Here is a 20551-nt window from a genome sequence, read left to right as displayed (position 1 = left end):
GACACAACCAAGACCATACTACAGGTCGGCATGTTGTTAATCGATGGTGAAGAGTATCAAAACTCCACAGTGTTGACACAGAGACGAGTGCGTGATGTTATGGTGGTACTTTTTTGCTTCTGTGGGAACAATATCATTTACTACTTTATATGCACTTGTTTTCCAATCAGTTGAAATATTTGGTAGTGTGAAGATTTTCCATATTCTTTTCCACTTCATATTCGGGCATTTGGTCATAATGGAGGGAACGGTTTCTTTAACTGCTAATAATGACGTATATATTTCCTTTGTGGTCATAGACTCAGGATCGTTGAGAAGCCGCTCTGGTATTTTATTCAGGCACATTTTTATCCTTCGGAATATGGGATGTTGCAAAGTAGAATTTATTAATTCAGATGTAATGGAATTTTTATATTTAATTTTCCTTTGCAGTAGTGTTTTAATGAGCAAAGCTTTGCTTTCATTATTAACTGCAATCAGACCGCATCCACCTTCTTCTGTCCGTTTCCAGAGTTGAGATTTAGCAATTTTATAAATATGTCCTGTCCACAGGTAATAAGTAATTCCCAATTCAATGCGTTGGGCTACATCTTCCGGCAGAGGTATTGTTTGTGCAATGTACCAAACTTTAGATAGTATGAATAAATTTATGTTCCATATTTTTTGTATCAGGTTTAAGTTCCTAGCGAGCTGTTTGGAGAACATGTAACGGATTGTGTTTAAAATTGGATTCCAATTTAGTTCTATCATCTTCTTTATATCTGTGTGTATGAACATGCCAAGTATTTTAACAACATCTTTAATTGGTATATTTGCCATAGTCAGAGATGGTGGCCAATGTCCCAAGGGTAGCAAGTTTGACTTCCTGAAATTTATGTTAGCAGTAGATGCCATTGCATAACGGTGTAGAACCTGGTGAAGAACGGGAAGTTGCTGCTCCTTTCTCAACAAAATAACCATATCATCCGCGTAAGCCAATCTTGTGAACAATTTGTTATTACAAATCTCGGCATGAAGATTATGGCGAATCATTCTAATTAATGGTTCTGTACAGATGGTATAAAGTAACCATTGACAAGGGACAGCCTTGTCTGATTCCACTTGCCAGTCTGATTGGTTTTGTAAAAAATCCATTCACTTTTATGCTGGAGTGTGCATCCGAGTACATAAAACGAATGACATTGATAATCATTTCTGGAATGTTCATCCTTTTCATGGTTTTAAATAGATATCGGTGATTTATATTGCCAAATGATTTTTGGAAATCTAATGAAAGTAGTCCAGCCGATTCATGTCTATTGGTATCAAAATAAAATATTGTATCTCGTAGTGCTTCCAGGTTGTCAGTTATTTTCCGTCCCGGTATTCCACATGTTTGTTCTTCCCCTACAAGGTCCTTTAAGTGAAATCTGATTCTATTTGCTATAAGTTTGGCAAATAGCTTGCAATCTGTATTCAATAGGGTTATAGGTCTATAATCTTGTATATTCTGTGCCTGTGACAGTTTTGGAATTAGAATGATAATACCTTCATTGAATCCCATCGGTTGTCTTGTCGCACGTAAAAGTTCATTGAAAAGTTTCGTTAGCGGTTCTTTAATAATGTTCCAGTATATTTTATAAAAATTATACCCAATACCGTCAGGTCCTGGTGCTGATTTTGAACTGGCAGTCTTGAGTGCTAATAGTATTTCTTCAGAGGTTATTGGTTGTGTAAGGGACGATGCTTCTTTATCGGAGAGAGAGGATGTTACATAGTCCAGTATTTTATCTTGCTCGTCAATGTTAACCTGTTTAGTTGCAAACAATTGCGTGAAATGTATTTCTGCCTGGTGCATTATATCTTTGGTCGAGGTGATTAACCCATCATCTCCACTTGTTAGTGAGTGTATATATTTGTTTGACCCTTTCGACTTTTCAGATGCTAAGTGATACAATGATCCACGTTCATCATCTGCAACTGATGTAGTGAGTGATCTAATTTTAATACCGTCCATAATGTATTCTTGTATTTGCACAATTTTTGTTTTAATGTTTTTAATTTCCGCATCCACATCCTGACCAGCACGTTGCTTCATCAGTAGTTCTTGTAATAATCGATAATAAAATTCACTCATATTTTTCCGTTCACGAGCTTTACCAATACCAACATATTTAAAAAAGGACCTAATGGTAGGTTTATATAAGGTAAGCCATTTTTGTATATTTGTTAGTGCGTGGTTGTTCGCTCGTTTGTCAGCTGCTTTCCATCTCAGCATAAACTCTTCTTTGATTTTATCATCGTACAGTAAGGATTCATTTAACTTCCAATAACCTCTTCCATGAGGTGGAATGGTATTGTCGACTTCCATTTTAACTAGTAGAGCATGATGATCACTGAAGACTGCTGGTTGTACTTGTGCATTGAGAATGTTATCTTTTAGCTGTTTATTCACATAAATTCTGTCAAGACGAGAAGCAGCTTGACCTCTATGAAAAATAAATCGTACATTGTTTCCATGAACAATTTCCCAAGCATCTAAAAGTTGTAATTCATTACATAGTCTCTGTAAATTTGGAGATGGATGATATTCACCTTTCTGATCCCTTGCATTTAACACGTTATTAAAGTCGCCACCCAAAATTAAGATATTATACTTATGTCGTAGATAAAATGGTAAGTCTTGAGCAATCATTTGTTCACGTAACACCCTGTTGTTGGAACGAGATGGTAAATACAGATTTACTATTAAGACACCAGTGTTAAGCAATAATGACGTTATTCTACCACTCTGATGTTGTTCGTAAAGTTGTATTGATAATCCACTGCGGTAAATTATAGCTGTTCCTCTGTTTGAATCACCAACATTCACTATCGAATTATACTGCGGACCTATAAAATTGAAATTCTCAATATTGACTTCCTGTAACAATAAGATATTAATATCATTGTTATAGAGAAACTGCTTTAGCAACTGTTGTTTTGGTTGACTTCTTAGGCAGTTTATGTTTAAGGTAGCGTAATTAATTACAAACTGCATAATAATCAGGTAGATGGCACAGTTAAGTCGCAGCCACATGATTAGTCTGATGCAGCTCTATTATTTGATTAGAAAGGAAATTATTTGCTAAGAGTGGAAAACCCAGTTTGGTTCCTTCACGAGGTTTAAGTTTTCACTTTTCTATATGGATGTTGTCTTGTTTTGGCAAAAGCTGATGATGTTTTATTTGGTACCTGTATATCTTCGTCTTGTTCCGTTACTTTCGTACTTTCTTCGTCCATCATATCGTCGCTCCAGGATCGAGTCAAGGGATCTTGTTTATTTCCGTCATCTGTAACAGTGGGGTCTGTATCTGGGGTTGCCACTTCTGCTGCTTGAGTCTGTGTAGTTACAACCGCGGTAGACTCTGGTAGAATGTTAACAGCTGTTCGTCGTAACCGTGGGTCACGCGAGTGTTTTATCTGCATAACTTCTGGTGTTGTGTTATTTGACTGTTTGTGTGTTTCCTGAACACTAGATTCGTCCTCTTGTCGTAATTTTTTGTTGTTAGGCCCTTCATTTTCCTCTCGTTGGTCAACATTACTGTTAATATCAGTAGGCATTGGCTGAACATTCATAATATTTTCTGTGCTTGGAATTGTATGTTTACAAGTATATCACCTACCTCCGTACTGCCTTGAAGATCGCCATCCGTTGGAATATCCATATGTTGAGGAAACTGCCTCAGGAGCTGTTGAATCTTGTATGGAAGATGTTTGATTCTCTTCGAGTAGAACATTTTCACAATTTATGAGTGTGTGTTGCCGAATAATGTCTCTTAATAGTCTATTCTTGTTATGGGGTCGAATGGGTAACGTAGTAAATTGTTGTTTACAGTCTTGTTTGAAATGTCCTGGCTCACCACACCGAAAACAAACTTGTATTTGCCCCGGATAATTTAAAGATGCTGTGTACATGCCGATTTTCAATAATGTGGGTATCGGAATTTTAATGTCCATCTTTATAGCTTTCACTCCATTGTTGACCGGTAGGGGATACTGATCATTCCATTTCTCAGACCTAATGTCATGAATCTGTCCATATTTACTGAGGGTATTACTAATAATTATGTTTGGTATTTCAGGTGGAAGATTGAAAATTCGCACTGTCGTACTTTGGATATCCGCCACACTTACAACGATCCGAATTTCTTCTCCCGATTCATATTTAAACATCTTGTCTCCTTTGTGTTCATTCAACAGTTTGTTGTATAAAGTTACGGAAACTAATTTCAGATAAATTGTAAAGTCTCTATTATGTAACTGTATGGTATCTACTTGATCTGTATTAACACGCATAGTTTCCACTAGCCATTGATGTATTTCATACGCCGATGGTTTTTTAGCCGTAGCTGGAAATTTGATTTTTAAAGTATTGATTCTCTTATAAGATTCCATATTGCTTTTTTAATTACTGTAAATCTCAATAAACAATGACTGATGTATACCTGATTATGCAGTAAGTCACGTTCACTGTTTATACACTATTATCTGTTCACTATACTGACTGAAGCATAAGTACAACTTATACTAACAGCGCGTACAGAGGTTGTTTACAAGACGTCCGACCGCTGCCACAATCAAGTCGAGACTGAGGACTCATTCACCGGCATTATCACCTTCATTTCATTCAGACGCTAAATAACCTAGATGTTGATACAACGTTGTAAAATAACCCAATAAAATAAAAAAAAATATAACTTTAATTTAAAGGAATGATGCCTTTTCATATTTCTTTGTTCCTTAAATAGTGATTTTCGTAATTAGAAAACATATAGAAGCAATTAGCTTATATTATACGAATAGCTACAGATTTCATGGGAATTTGTGTAACATTAGTTCCATATGTCAACTTACTTCATGAAATTTATAAATGAAGTTATATATAGGACTATGTTATTTTTCGGGAATGTTAAAAAAAATATTTTATGAGTACTGCAGAAAATAACTTTATCTTCTATTCCAGTGTAAGGTAGATCATTTCCATAAACAGTAATTGAAGGATAGTATACTGTAATACAAGTGTGAAACGGTCTCAATTCTAAATGAGTATGGAAGTTGGAGCAAGAGAGAAGATAATGCTATAATCATTGCAGTTTTTGCAGTTGCCATTTCCGAAAGTGTGTTACATAATATTTTTTCTAACATAGTAACATAATTAAACAAATGAGAGAAAATTTATAAGCTATATTATGTCAAAATGGCAGTATTTATATTTAGAAAAGCATATTATATACGTTTCCAGAAGGCTGTGATATCGTGACAGGAATAGTATATTGTTGGTCTAAACAAGAGTACTGGTAAAGTAGGAAATTTAATTCTGTAATCAAAGTTTTACTAATTTGCATAAAAGATATTACATTATTGTACTGAAAATGAAACCAACATAATGTACAATTAGCCACACATTACAATTTGTAAAGCATTGTAGACACAGTAATTGGAATACGTAATATTATTAATAAAGTGTTCAATAAAATTATACACCGTGTCCCGCGTACAGGGATCGAGAAATAAGTGCTAATTTAAAATATAAATAATGGTTTTATTACATAACATTTTGTATAACTTGATGTAAAAACTCTCCGAGTTTCGGAGGATGGTCGGTGCAACTCGATGTGTGCGCCTCGAGCTACACTGAAGACATCCAAAAGGTACTCAACCTTCTGCCAAGTGTTCCATAACATTTGTGGGAATGATTAGCGCAGCTGCATTTGTAATGCGTTGTCTCAGCTTTTCCAAAGTGTCAACTGTATCACGTTCGTACACAACACTTGTCACAAAGCCCTAGAGGAAGGTCAATGGGCGTCAAGTCGGTTGATCTAGGTGGCCAGACAAGGGTTATCCTCTTCCGATCAACCTAATGGGAAAGTTTGTGTTCAAGAAGCCACGCACAGCTCCATAGTAATGGAGCCCCATGTTGCCGAAAAACCGATTCTGGGAGGAGTTGATCAACAAAAAAAGTTCTGCGACATGTCCAGATACACATGCCCTGTGACTGTCGCCTCGAGGAAGAAGAATTGTCCAATGACGGAATGTTCTACTCTCTACTGAATGGCGCCAGGCTTGTTTCCACGGTAAATGTTAGCGCGCATGCGCTTGAACATGCAACTGATTTTAAACCATTGGTACATAAACTTGAACAGTTTCTGCATCTTGTCGGATGTAAATAAAAAAAATATCTTCATATGATTTTAAATGGTTAGCATTTATTTCTCGATCCCTCTACGCGGGACACGGTGTAGAAAAGGATTACTTTAAGTGTCAGTTTTATTGTTATAAATGCTGTCTTTTCACACTTTCGTAAAAAATAAGTTGAAAAGGAATATTTTTTGCCAGAATAAGAAAGAGAAATTTATATTCGTGACACCTTTTTCTTATCCTCAGAGAGCTTGGACTGAAGTCCTTCTGCACTGCAACCTTTAGATATATTTCATTTTGTGATCTCTTTGTAAAGGGAGAATGAGGTAATTGAATTTCACGGTTGTTATTCTCAGACCGCAATTTTACCACAGAGAAAGTCCAGGAAGTTTCCTTAAGTTCAGGACTAAAGATGAACTATTCTTGAGATTTTAGTCTCGATGTACTCCTGAAGTTATTCATAGGGTCATGATCGAAAAAATTACACAAACAGAACGTTGCGTTTGGTTCATCATCTCCATTTGATATCACTAGGGCTGGGAAGTTGATGAAATATCTTTTTTTTTTTCTTAGACATCACAGACAATGCAGGATGCAATATAAACTCGTTTCACTTCAACACGAACCAATATAGCCTACTTTTATTTTGTTTTTGTTTTTTTTGTATTTTTCGATCTTTTATTATATATTGGTCATTTTTTGAGGAAATATATTTCTTTTTGTTGCATTTTTTGCCTCTTTTCTGTTTTTAACGGACTTTTTTACGTTGTGGTCATAGTTCATAATCGGAAAATATTGAAGATTGCTTACGCAATTTGATTGCGTCGTGCAGGAATTTTTCTTATGGTTGCATCAGCCTTAAATCCTGATCACGTGTGTTAAGTGCTTCCTACCATTGAACGCAACAGAACAAATACTGCAGCCGCGGTGCCCGCAATCAGCATTTTATGGCACATCACAAGTGAAGACGTACAAATGCCGAAAGTGAAATAAAATAGACGAATTATTTTGACGCAGTTATTGACAGAGTTTGGTGACAATGTATTTTCCACAGATGGAAGTAGGCTATGCAATTTTATAAGTTGTGTGAAATTAAAGAAAGTGCAGATGCAGCCAGATATATGGTGAAAGCGGGCACGGCAATTAAATCATTTTACACAAAAACGTTCATATAACATGCATGGCTCTTGTTCTTCATAGAGTGTTTGAACTACTGCTAGTTAACAACTTGCAAAGACGTATAGGAAAAATTGGAGAAGAAGTTAGACAGAAAATGAAAAAGATATTGAAAAACAATATTGGGTACCAGTCAATGTGTAAAATCGAGAAAGTTCTGCAAAGTGAAAATTTTGACTTCAATGCTTTTGATTAAGATTTTTCACCAGGGGTCCTTGATCGTTTTAAGTATGCGCCCATGATTCCAGTTGAAGTAAAAAGGAGTTGTTATTATTATTATTATTATTAAAATCTTGGTTATTTTTTAAATTCTAGTGTCATATTTTTAGAAATTTAAGGCCATTTTACAGGTTATTTTTCTGTGATTTTTAATCATCAATTTCCGAGGCCTACATATAATCAAGACACTTCTGCTACCTTTCGCTATCTTGGTAATCTATTTTATTTGTAGTCGCTTTAACTATGAAGGTCGTTGCGCAACTGTCGATATTGTTCTTATATGCAATTGCTGCCATTTGTCGGCACATCTGCGAACCATGTACCATAAGTAAGGATTTAATGTCTTCTGAAACGTTAACTGTAGGCTTTTAGTGAAAATAAAAACCTACCCCACATTAAACTTTTCAAATAACTAGAATCTTAGTCACTTTATGATCGAGGAAATTACTAAAATTAGATTGGTCCACTCAGCAGAATTTCAACCCGGGACCTCCTGAATACAAGGCCAGTGTTTTATTACCACAATATTTTTGTAATAATAAGTTTATATCTTGTGAAATGAGAAAAAATCATTAGATCAACTTACTGCAGAATATTAAAGGAATAAAATTTGTGAAACGGGAATAATCCTCTATCAGTTAATTTTTGTAGTGAATGGAGAAGTGAAGGAGAAATAATATTTCAGAATTTATACTTCGAATTTCTGACATTTGAATCCCAATTTTAGGTTAGAGCAGACCTGCAAAACTGTAGCTCCTCAGAGCGATTGCCTTCGTACTCCTTCTACCCCACCCACCTTTTCTACCAGTATCGTTATAGCGTTCTAGTTGCGCTCGGCTGCATCAACATTCATTCTCGCGACGGCAGGTATACAATACGCTATCAAGAATTACAAATGAAAAGATAATAAAATCCTTACGAACATACCTTTAGAAAGTAAGAGAAAAATGAATAAGGGAAATAAATAAGTTAAAAGACATGTAAAACAAATTTTAAAATGCATGTGTGCATATAATGTAAGAAGGTATTTTATTATATATATATAACACCTGTGGAGTAACGGTCAGCGCGTCTGGCCGCAAAACCAGGTGGCCCGGGTTCGAATCCCGGTCAGGGCAAGTTACCTGGTTGAGGTTTTTTGCGGGGTTTTCCCTCAACCCAATTCGAGCAAATACTGGGTAACTTTCGGTGCTGGACCCCAGACTCATTTCACCGGCATTATCACTTTCATATCATTTAGACGCTAAATAACCTAGATGTTGATACAGCGTCGTAAAATAACCCAATAAATTTATATATATATATATATATATATATATATATATATATATATATATATATAAAATGACAACCACGTGAGAAGGAAGGGCTAAGTCGGCCGTGACGGGCAAGTTGCGCTCGCATCTGCTTCCTGGGGCATGTGCTGTGGGGAGAAGGGGAAAGAGCGACTGCGACAGAGAGGAGAGATATCCGGATGATTCGAGAGTGGAATTTTCGCGAACTCTCCAGAAACTATAGTTTGGTTATAAAAGAGAAGACGCAAGTGAAAGTCAGTCAGTCAGTAAGCCAGTGTTGTTACAGGCAGATTTGGACAGTAAGCGAGTTAGTCTTGTGTAGCAGTAAAGCCAGCTTCGAGACCAGAGCGCGACTTGAGTTGTGTCCGTAACTGTGGAGCCTGAAGCCCGGAGTTCGAGTGCAGTGGACCGCAGTTGGGGGACCTGAGTTCGAAGTGTAGTGGATCGTCTCTGAAGGTCTGGGGTTCGAGATTCTGTGAACGCGAGTGACTGAGCTAGAAGAACTAGCCAAGACAAACGAGCTGTGAACTGAGAACTGACAGTTCTGTGTTGTAAATAGTGCTTTGTGAATATTAGTTAAGATTAACAGTTCATTGTTGTTCGTAATAGTCCAAGTAAATTGTCATTGTCGTTTGTGGAGTGCAATAACGAACGCTGTGTTGCTGTGCGGAGAGCAAATCCCATTGTTGACGGGAGTGAAATTAAATTGTAGAGAGCGAAGAGTTATTGTTGAGATAATAAAATTACATTGTTGTTCAGTATAAAAATTTACACTGGTGTCAGAATCGGGACAATATCGACATAATGGAGAACCTACTGCAGATCCTTGAAGCCATCAAGGAAATGAAGAAACACATCAGTGAGGTGAAAAGCGACATAAGTGACGTGAAAGCAGAAATGAAAGACGACATGAACAAGCACATCAGTGAGCTGAAGAACAATATAAGTGAAGTGAAAGGCGACATAAGCGAAGTGAAAGGCGACATAGGCGGAGTGAAAGATGACGTCACTACGCAAATTGAAAGCGTTTCGACCCACGTAGATGGAATTGTCGCCATCGTGAAAGACGAACTCAAAGCCGATTTTGACAACCTAAACAAGAATTTTACGACTATAAACGAGACAGTAGCCGAATTGAGACAGGAGGTAGACCATTTCGACGGTAAAATCCGCGATCTGGAGCCTCGTCAAGAGCAGACGAGCGGGTTGCTGGACAAGACGAGTGAGGTGATGGACAAACACGCCGAGAAAAACAAGCACATACTCACGTTAATGGACCAACATGCTAAAGAAAACAAGCACATTCTCTCGTTGGTGGATCTCCAGGCTAGAGAACAGAAACAGATAATTGCCGAGGAAGTTCAACGGGCCGTGGAAAGATCGGCGACAGAATGGGGGACCTCATGTAGTGGCCCAGCGGAACCATCGCCTTCAGACAGACATTACAACTTCAAGACGCCGAAGTTCGACGGTACGACGTCTTGGGCGATATTCCGTCGCCAGTTCGAGGCCATCGCAGAGCACAATGGGTGGACGCGGGCAGAGAAAACCACTCAGCTGCTGGCCGCGCTTCAGGGACAGGCGTCGGAGATTCTTTACAGTGTTCCAGAAGATGGGACAGCCGCTGAGATAATGGTGGCATTGGAGGGACGTTATGGTGACCATCAACTTGCGGCAGCATTCAGGACCCAACTGAAAACGAGGGTCCAACAGTCAGGCGAGTCTCTGCAATAATTTGCGATGGCGGTGGAACAACTGGCCCATAAGGCCCTCAGGGGCCTACCTACTGACTTCATCGCTGGAGAGGCGGCCTACTCCTTCGGCAGCGGAGATCGAGATCCCGAAATCAGACAACAGCTACACTTGGCAGAGCATCGCACCATTAACGCAGCTCTGACGGCGGCGCTCAGGATGGAGGCAGCAAAATTGACGGCGAACGTCTCGACGTCGCACCGGATTAGGAGCGTGGCGGCGGCCGACGTCGAGGAGCGTCAACCGAAATCACCCGAGCACCGAAGACGAGGAGTGCCCATCTGCTGGTCCTGCGGCGAACCTGGACACCTGAGGAGGGACTGTGACCGATCTGGTCACAAACAGAAAAACTAAAAGGAGCCGATGCGATGAGGGGCACGTCGGCGCCGTCATCACCATCCCCTCGGTTGATCTTGAAGATGGTTAACAGAAGATGCGACGATGGGCTGATTGCTAACGGATGGATAAGAGGCCGCCCATGCAGAGTACTGGTAGACACCGGGGCGTCGCTCATTATCGCCAGACCGGAAGTCGTGCGTGGCCTACCTGAGGGACGCCGCTGCGCCGGTATGAGCTACGTACTGACTCAGGCGAGAACCTGCCCATCCAAAAAGAGATTTTCCTGGATCTGACATTGGGAAAGAGGAGACTGGAAATGTGGGTGTTCGTCGCCAACATCACTGAAGACGTCATCCTGGGACTCGACGCCATGCTGATCTTCGATGCAACGGTGGACGTCCGGCGCCGTATCCTACGTTTTGGTCAGGATGAAGTGTTCCTGAGGGACGTCGAAGACCAACCCATGGCCAGCAGACTCACCCTGGAAAATCAAGTGACAATCCCAGCAGGCTGCGAGATGGTGGTGACGGCAAGACTGAACGGACAGCCTAAGAGAAACCTGCTCCTCGATTCGCAGATAACTCCGATAAATGGGGTTTATGTGGCCAGATCCCTACTCCCGAATCAGAAGGTGGTACCGGTGAGGGTCCTGAATGTCACCAATCGAGACAAGGAGGTGCCTAGTGGAATTGTACTAGGTTGCGTCAAGCCGGTGGTGTCTGTGACGTCTCTGGCAGATAACGAGGAGTGTCACCGACCACGTCCAGATCTAGACTCATCACTGAAAGAGCTGGCTCGAGAAATGGAGGAGAATTTAAGCAAAGGAGAAAGAAGACAAGACCACGATCTACTGACAGAATTTCAAGACGTGTTCAGTCTGTCTGAAAATGACTACGGGAGAACGGAGAAAGTTCAGCACCGCATCGACACCGGAAATGCTCGCCCAATCTGACAACCTCCTTGACGCGTCCCTCTAGCTAAACAGAGGGAGATTGACAGCCAACTGGAGGGCATGAAAGCAAGAGGGGTCATCGAGGAATCCGACAGCCCTTAGTCATCACCCGTGGTACTGGTGAAGAAGAAGAATGGGGACCTGCGTTTCTGCGTGGACTACAGAAGATTGAATGACGTCACCAAGAAGGACTGCTTTCCCCTTCCACGAATTGACGACACCTTCGACTCCCTAGCAGGAGCAGAGTGGTTCTCGACGTTGGATGTCAAGTCAGGATACTGGCAGGTGGCGCTACATCCGGAGGACAAGGAGAAAACGGCATTCTCTACAGGCCAGGGACTATGGCAGTTCACCGTTATGCTGTTGGGCCTCTGCAACGCCACGGCTACATTCCAGAGACTAATGGAGTCCGTAATGAGAGTCCTGACTTACGACACCTGTTTGCTTTACCTTGATGACGTCATCGTGGTCGGCAAGACTTTCGGCGAACAGCTGTTGAACCTGAGGAAAGTGTTCGAGAAATTGCGACAAGCCAGGCTGAAGTTGAACCCGAAGAAATGTCATCTATTCCAGAAGAAGGTCAGCTACCTGGGGCACGTATTAGGGACCAACGGAGTGGCCACGGTCCCGGAGAAGCTACAAGCCGTCAGAGGATGGCCGAAACTGAGGGACAAGCAGGAGCTGCGCAGCTTTCTCGGCCTCTGCACTTATTACAGAAGGTTCGTAGCTGGGTACGCCAACATCGCTAAGCCTCTAACCCAGCTGACCGAGGAGAAACGACAATTCCAGTGGACGGACGAGGCGGAGTCATCCTTCCAGTTGCTGAAAGAGGCGCTCTGCACTGCTCCTGTACTGGGAAATCCCATCCCTGGAAGGAAGTTCACGCTCGACACGGACGCTAGCAACGTAGGCATCGGCGGAGTACTCTCTCAGGAACAGAAACTACTGTGTGACGCGTAGAGAACTTCTTGCCATTGTGGAAGCCCTGAAGCATTTCACAAATATATGTATGGCCAGGAATTCCAACTGAGGACAGACCATTCTGCACTCACCTGGCTATTGGGCTTCAAGAATCTGGAGGGGCATGCCGCCCGTTGGGTTCAACGACTGCGGGAGTACAACTTCACCTCCGAACACTGCCAAGGAAAGAAACATTCTAACGCTGATGCCTTATCACGACGCCCGTGCCCGGACGGCTGCAAACACTGCCTGAAAGTAGAAGAGCGAGATGGTGCCCACGCAGTCCGAGCAATTGCCGCCCAGCCGAGCCCAGGATGGGATAGCGCCGCCTTAAGGAGAGAGCAGCTGGAGGACCCAAACATTGGACAGCAACTGCGTGATGTGGAGTCCGGCCAGAGACTGGGCCGATATCGCCAACCGTAGCACCACTTACAAGAGCTACTGGGCCCAGTGGGAATCCTTCACTGTGAAGGACGGTATCCTGAAGAGGATTTGGGAGTCGGCCGATGGAAAGACCCGCATAGAACAACTCGTCCTGCCCAGGAGCAAGGTGAAGGAAGTGCTGGAGGAGACTCATGCTGGAGTGACTGGAGGCCACTTGGGAGACAACAAGACGCTGGACAAGGTAAGGCAGAGTTTCTACTGTCTGCATCAGAGAACCGACACAGAACAGTGGTGCCGAAGATGCGACACATGTGCAGCCAGTCGCGGACCAATGACACGCAGCAGGGGAGCCATGCAGCAATACAACGTGGGAGCTCCTTTTGAGAGGATCGCCATCGACGTTGCTGGACCTTTCCCGGTCACGGATCGCGGGAACCGCTACCTGCTAGTCGCCATGGATTACTTCACAAAATGGCCAGAGGTGTACGCGATTCCCAACCAAGAGGCTTCGACGGTGGCCGACGCGCTGCTTGACAACTTCATCTGCCGATTCGGGGTGACCCAGGAATTGCATAGCGATCAGGGGCGCAACTTCGAGTCCAACCTGATGGGAGAATTGCTCGAGCGTCTGGGGATGCATAAAACCAGGACCACGCCCCTCCATCCACAGTCCGACGGTATGGTGGAACGATACATCAAAACCGTGGAGGAGCACCTGAAGAAGGTGGTGTCTCACCATCAACGAGACTGGGATGCCAGAGTTCCACTGTTCCTCTTGGCCTACAGAGCTTCGGTCCACGATACAACAGGGATGACACCGGCAAACATGGTCTTCGGGAGAGAGCTGCGCCTGCCCTGTGATCTGCTGTTTGGCACGCCACCCAGCGCCGACCAGCCAGCGACTGACTATGTGGCAGAACTCACCGAGAAGTAGAATGGAGTCCACCAGCTGTCCAGAGAGCACCTCAAGATGGCCAGCGACAGGATGAAAGTGCGCTACGAGAGATTAGCCAACTCTGCAGGATTCCAGAAGGGCGATCTGGTGTGGCTGTATCGATCTACCTGGACCAAAGGAAAATCACCAAAGCTGCAGCGTGCCTGGGATGGACCATACCGCGTGGTGACCCGGATCAACGACGTGGTGTACCGCATCCAGCGACAACCCCGAGGGAAGATGATGGTGGTGCATCTGGACCGATTAGCAGCCTACCAAGGGACTGCCCGGGACGAGCAGCCCTAAGGAGGGAACAATGTGACTGCCACGTGAGAAGGAAGGGCTAAGGTGGCCGTGACATGCAGGTTGCGCTCGCATCTGCTTCCTGGGGCATGTGCTGTGGGGAGAAAGGGGAAAGAGCGACTGCGGCAGAGAGGAGAGATATCCGGATGATTCGAGAGTGGAATCTTTCGCGAACCCTCCAGAAACTATAGTTTGGTTATAAAAGAGAAGACGCAAGTGAAAATCAGTCAGTCAGTAAGCCAGTGTTGTTACAGGCAGATTTGGACAGTAAGCGAGTTAGTCTTGTGTAGCAGTAAAGCCAGCTTCGAGACCAGAGCGCGACTTGAGTTGTGTCCGTAACTGTGGAGCCTGAAGCCCGGAGTTCGAGTGCAGTGGACCGCAGTTGGGGGACCTGAGTTCGAAGTGCAATGGATCGTCTCTGAAGGTCTGGGGTTCGAGATTCTGTGAACGCGAGTGACTGAGCTAGAGGAACTAGCCAAGACAAACGAGCTGTGAACTGAGAACTGACAGTTCTGTGTTGTAAATAGTGCTTTGTGAATATTAGTTAAGATTAACAGTTCATTGTTGTTCGTAATAGTCCAAGTAAATTGTCATTGTCGTTTGTGGAGTGCAATAACGAACGCTGTGTTGCTGTGAGGAGAGCAAATCCCATTGTTGACGGGAGTGAAATTAAATTGTATAGAGTGAAGAGTTATTGTTGAGATAATAAAATTACTTTGTTCAGTATAAAAATTTACAATATATATATATATATATATATATATATATATATATATATATATATATATGTGTGTGTGTGTGTGTGTGTGTGTGTGTGTGTTTGTATATGTGTGTGTGTGTTGGTAAGTGAGTGAAAGCTATATGACCGGAGCTCAATGCTGTCATTCAACATTGTAACGCATTGCAACCACATAAATAAATAAATAAATAAATAAATAAATAAATAAATAAATACTCAATACGCGTACTGCAGTTTGAAGAGAACTGGAAAATGGTAAAATCTATATCCGTGAAGAAATACTACATTCATAGGAAATGGGAATATGATCAAGTTTTTGTTGAAGAAGACGAAAGAATTGCTTATTTACTGTCTCCCATGGAATTTATTTCTACACGTCATTTCAATAGTAAACATTTCAATAAAACCCATATTAAGGGGACTGGGTAGTGATGCCCTTGCGATTAAAGAATTTAAGTACAAAAGTTTAGTTCAGTATGTCTAGGCTTCTAGTGTTCAGAGTTGAATAAAAATGTTCATGGTTATACAATCAATCATTCTGAATTTAATGGTATAAAAGACAACTAATTGGTTTTGTATCCAAGTACAAAAGAAAGGCCCTAACTGAAACCCTGTTTTCCCACTTTGGTAAATGTACCTTATTCTTCAGGTTCACATAACTTGGTACAATCTTCGCTCATGTGCCTTATATTTTTTAAGTTATCAAGTAATATATATAGTAAATTCTAAAGCAAAATTCAGTTAAATATTTCACCCTTAGTGAGACAGAAAAAAAATATATTGAATTTTGATTGACAATTTTTGTCATTTTTTAAATGCATATATATTTTTTTCTCGTGTTATGTATATGATACTCATAAACCCTTAGGTCTACTTTGTATAACACAGCTTGCAGAAAACATTGTGAAAATTTCATGTAAATTGATTCAATAGATTCAGAAAAAAATGCACTTAAGTTTGAAAAATACGTACTTACGGAAAATTGCATTTAAAAAAGAAGGATGTATGATTTACATGTACTGCCAAATTTAAAGTGGCCATTTAAAGGACTTATCTGCAGAGATACTCCCACCATCTATATATTGTTTTATAGAGCAAGTTTTGTACTTAAAAAAAAACACAAAATAAAAATTCGAATTCTTGACTCCTATTCACTACCCAATTCCCTTAAGAATCCTGGAATAGACAATCTTTCGGGTAAGTTCACTATTACGAACTGTATATTGAATATTTATTTATATAGACTTACTGTCAAATTAAGGACATACTCATTGTGTTCATTTTGTATTGAAATGAATAGTGACATTTATATTATCTTTCAAGATTCATTACTTAAATGCTACAAATTTATGTTTCCTCAGGTATTGATAGGAGGAAAGTGTTGGAAAATCTAAAGCAGGCTAGGTGCAAAGAAATCTCAAAGAAACTATTGACAGAAAATCTAGCATAATCGTAAACCTTGAAACGACATAACGCATTATAAATACAATGACTTTATTACAATCCTTTTTGAAAATTATAGTGCCATCACTGATGAACCTTCCACACGCAAAAGAATGTCAACAACTCTAAGCAGAAGTCGATCATCCCCACTAGAAGTGGAGTGAGGCTGACGTCATATTTATCCTACTTACGGTTTTGCAGGCCTGGGTTAGAGAATCGAATACGTTACCTGTAAGACTATCTTTTCACCTCAATCTGTTCTGGACGTGACATAGAAAATTCTGGAATAACACACATCAGTTTATTCCTTGAAATTTATTAAATCAAACCATTTACTCAAGTTTATTTTTGTGTGTGGAATTCTTGTTCATTCCATATGGTTTGAGTACACAATATACTACAATATTAGACTTAGTTGTCAAACCATTTTGGTCGCTCCGGAAAAGAGAAAGAAGCAGACATTACTCGTATTTGAAGACAGTCACTATGCTTAAGTATATTTATTTCTATTAAAATGATTTCTCTGAAACTTTTTTTCGAATTTTCGTGGCTTTAAATTACAAGGTAATTCACAGGCAATGTCAAATTAGTTTATCATTTTCAGAATGGAAATTATTTTTGTCATTTGCTTTTACAATCAATACGTTGCCTTGGTAACGAAAAACAAGTGCGGTCTGGTTTGCCGCCAAGAAAAGTCTCTTCGGAACAGTTGAGAAGGAGCCACATAGACCGGGAGTCTGTAAGTAGTCAATTTTCACGGCCCGTTGAAAACAATTATTGAGTTCCTACACCCCGAAGCCAGAGGTAAACAAGTGAGCTTGAAAAATAACCTTGTTTCCCTTTGCTACGTTGTATTATTTATCGACTAAATATTGCGTATATACAATATCTGTTTGATCACTATTTACTTTTTTGTTTCGCTTTTGTTTATCCGATATCTATTTACAGACAGGGTAATGAAAATGTCAGTGGTGAGCAGGTATCATGAACTGCGTAAATACAATAGCTTCACAGCCAATCACTGTCTTCCCTATAGAGTGAAATCCGTTATGAAATATAATATTTATTTTATAATTTTATTATACGAAGTATAAAAGACACTATTCTGGTGTAAACATTTTTTTAAATTTACAAAGAAATCACATTCTCAGCGTCTGTGGTAACATTTGAAGGGTTCAGAGTCATAGTGGACAAGCCCCATTTATTAAAAACGGAGAAAGCAAGGGTTAAAGTAAAGTGAAAACCATAATTTAATGAAGATTGACATATCATTTAGTTTTAATGTGCACACTTTATATTATTTGCTATATGTTTCATTGAATTATATTAAACACTTAATTTTAACCCTTGTTTTCTCCGTTTTTAATGTATGGCGCTTGGCCCACTATGGCTCTGACCCCTTCATTTATGTGTACGTCTGAATCAATACAACTCAGACACTGATGAAATGAATACCATTTAATAAAATTATTTTAATTTACGCTAAATATATGAAACGACAATTTGCTCAAAATGATCACAAACTGAATTCTTCTTATTTAAGTATTAAATGAAATGATATGGATTACATACCTCCAAGACTTTCATTCAGAAATATGTTCGCGATATGGAATACCACATCTAAATAAAAATTGACGACACATATTAAATAAAATATGCGGTTGTCAATTTATTCGACAAACACAGTATTATTCTCCACGATATTTGTAATGGATTGCCATAACAAACTTTCGCTCGTCTATAATACGTATCACGTTTTATGGACAATTTCACATTATGTGAGGCGTCGTATATTACTTTAAGAAAGAATAAGCATGAGCCATGTATTTGCTATAAATTGTGAAATAACAATTCGTATATTCGTACAAAAAGTATATAGACTAACACTTTCTTCCCTTTCGCCCTGAATACGTCGGTCAGTGTTTACATCAAGGGTGGTTCTTATTTTTGAGAGACCGCAATAATTTTGTCTTTTTCTTTTAGATTTAATTTCTTTTAACTGATATAAAAGAATGAAGAGACTAATGAAGTGTTTTGTGTTGAGTGTGGCATTGTATGGGGCAGAAACATTACAACGAAATGAAGAGAAACGAATAGAAGAATTTGAAATGTGAATATGGAGAAGAATGGAGCGTGTGAAGTGGACAGACAGAACAAGAAATGAAGTTTATTTTATTTTAGTAAGTTATTTTACGACGCTGTATCAACATCTTAGGTTATTTAGCGTCTGAATGAGATGAAGGTGATAATGCCAGTGAAATGAGTCCGGGTTCCAACACCGAAAGTTAGCCAGCAATTGCTCATATTGGGTTGAGGTAAAACCCCGGAAGAAACCTCAACCAAGTAACTTGCTCCGACCGGGAATTCGAATTTTGGCCACCTGGTTTCGCGCCTAGATGCGCTAACCGTTACTCTACAGGTGTGGACAGAAATTAAGTTGTGTTGGAAAAAGTGAGTGAAGAAAGAATAATGCTGAAAATGATCAGAAGGAGAAAAAGGAATTGACTGGGTCACTGGCTGAGAAGAAACTGCCTACTGAAGGATGCACTGAAAGGAATAGTGAACGAAAGAAGAATTTGGGGCAGAAGAAAATATCAAATGATAGACGACATTAAGATAATATGTGGATCATATGCGGAGACTAAGAGTAAGGCAGAAAATTGGAAAGTTTGGAGAATGCTGGCTCTGCAGTGAAAGACCTGCCCATGAGCATAACACGTATGTATGTATGTATGTATGTATGTATGTATGTATGTATGTATGTATGTATGTATGTATGTATGTATGTATGTATGTATGTATGTAACTTATATAAAGCAAATTACTTGCTCCATTTGGCAGTGAAATCAACAAACGTCATAGTTTCTGGAACAAACTTGTTTCATTTGGTGCCCAATCACCAAACGCCATAGTTTCTGGACCACACTTGTTTCATTTGGTGCATAATAACCAAACGCCATAATTTCTGGAACAAACTTGTTTCATTTGGCGCGTAATAACCAAACGCCATAATTTCTGGAACAAACTTGTTTCATTTGGTGCGTAAAAACCAAACGCCATAGTTTCTGGAACAAACCTGTTTCATTTGGCGCGTAATAACCAAACGCCATAATTTCTGGAACAAACTTGTTTAATTTGGCGCGTAATATCCAAACGCCATAGTTTCTGGAACAAACTTGTTTCATTTGGTGCGTAATAACCAAACGCCATAGTTTCTGGAACACACTTGTTTCATTTGGTACATAATAACCAAACGCCATAATTTCTGGAACAAACTTGTTTCATTTCGTGCGTAAAAACCAAACGCCATAGTTTCTGGAACAAAACTGTTTCATTTGGTGCGTAATAACCAAACGCCATAATTTCTGGAACAAACTTGTTTCATTTGGTGCGTAATAACCAAACGCCATAATTTCTGGAACAAACTTGTTTCATTTGGTGCGTAATAACCAAACGCCATAATTTCTGGAACAAACTTGTTTCATTTGGTGCGTAAAAACCAAACGCCATAGTTTCTGGAACAAACCTGTTTCATTTGGTACGTAATAACCAAACGCCATAATTTCTGAAACAAACTTGTTTCATTTCGCGCGCAGTCACCAAACGCCATAGTTCCTGGAACAAAGTTGTTTCATTTGGCGCGTTATCAACAAACACCGGTTTCTGGAACAAACTTGTTTCATTTAGCGCGCAATCAACAAACGTCATAGTGTCAGGAACAAATTGTTTTTTCATTAGGGGCGCAATCAACAAACGCCATAGTTTGTGGAGCAAACTTATTTCATTTGGTACCATAATTCCTACAAAATTTTTGTTTCATTTGGCGCGCAATCAGCAAAAGCCATAGTTTCTGGAACAAACCTGTTTTTCATTTGGTGCGCAATAACAAAACGCCA

The 20551-nt window shown here is 40.2% G+C and overlaps 1 long non-coding RNA gene across 2 annotated transcripts in view; it reads left to right on the top strand.

The window, feature by feature from the left end:
- LOC138708625 (uncharacterized) overlaps positions 1-20551 on the top strand; it is a 561165-nt gene that overhangs the window by 391530 nt on the left and 149084 nt on the right. Inside the window, exon 3 of one of the 2 annotated variants that reach the window (XR_011334731.1) lies at positions 4104-4418. The exons of the other annotated variant lie outside the window; for it this stretch is intronic. This is a non-coding gene — a long non-coding RNA (uncharacterized lncRNA). Of the gene's footprint in view, positions 1-4103; positions 4419-20551 lie in introns of those variants that run through there. 2 annotated transcript variants of the gene reach the window in all.

The sequence above is a fragment of the Periplaneta americana genome, chromosome 11 (genome assembly GCF_040183065.1).
Source record: "Periplaneta americana isolate PAMFEO1 chromosome 11, P.americana_PAMFEO1_priV1, whole genome shotgun sequence".
NCBI classification, from domain to species: Eukaryota; Metazoa; Arthropoda; class Insecta; order Blattodea; family Blattidae; genus Periplaneta; species Periplaneta americana.
This window is presented reverse-complemented; position numbering and strand designations above follow the sequence as displayed.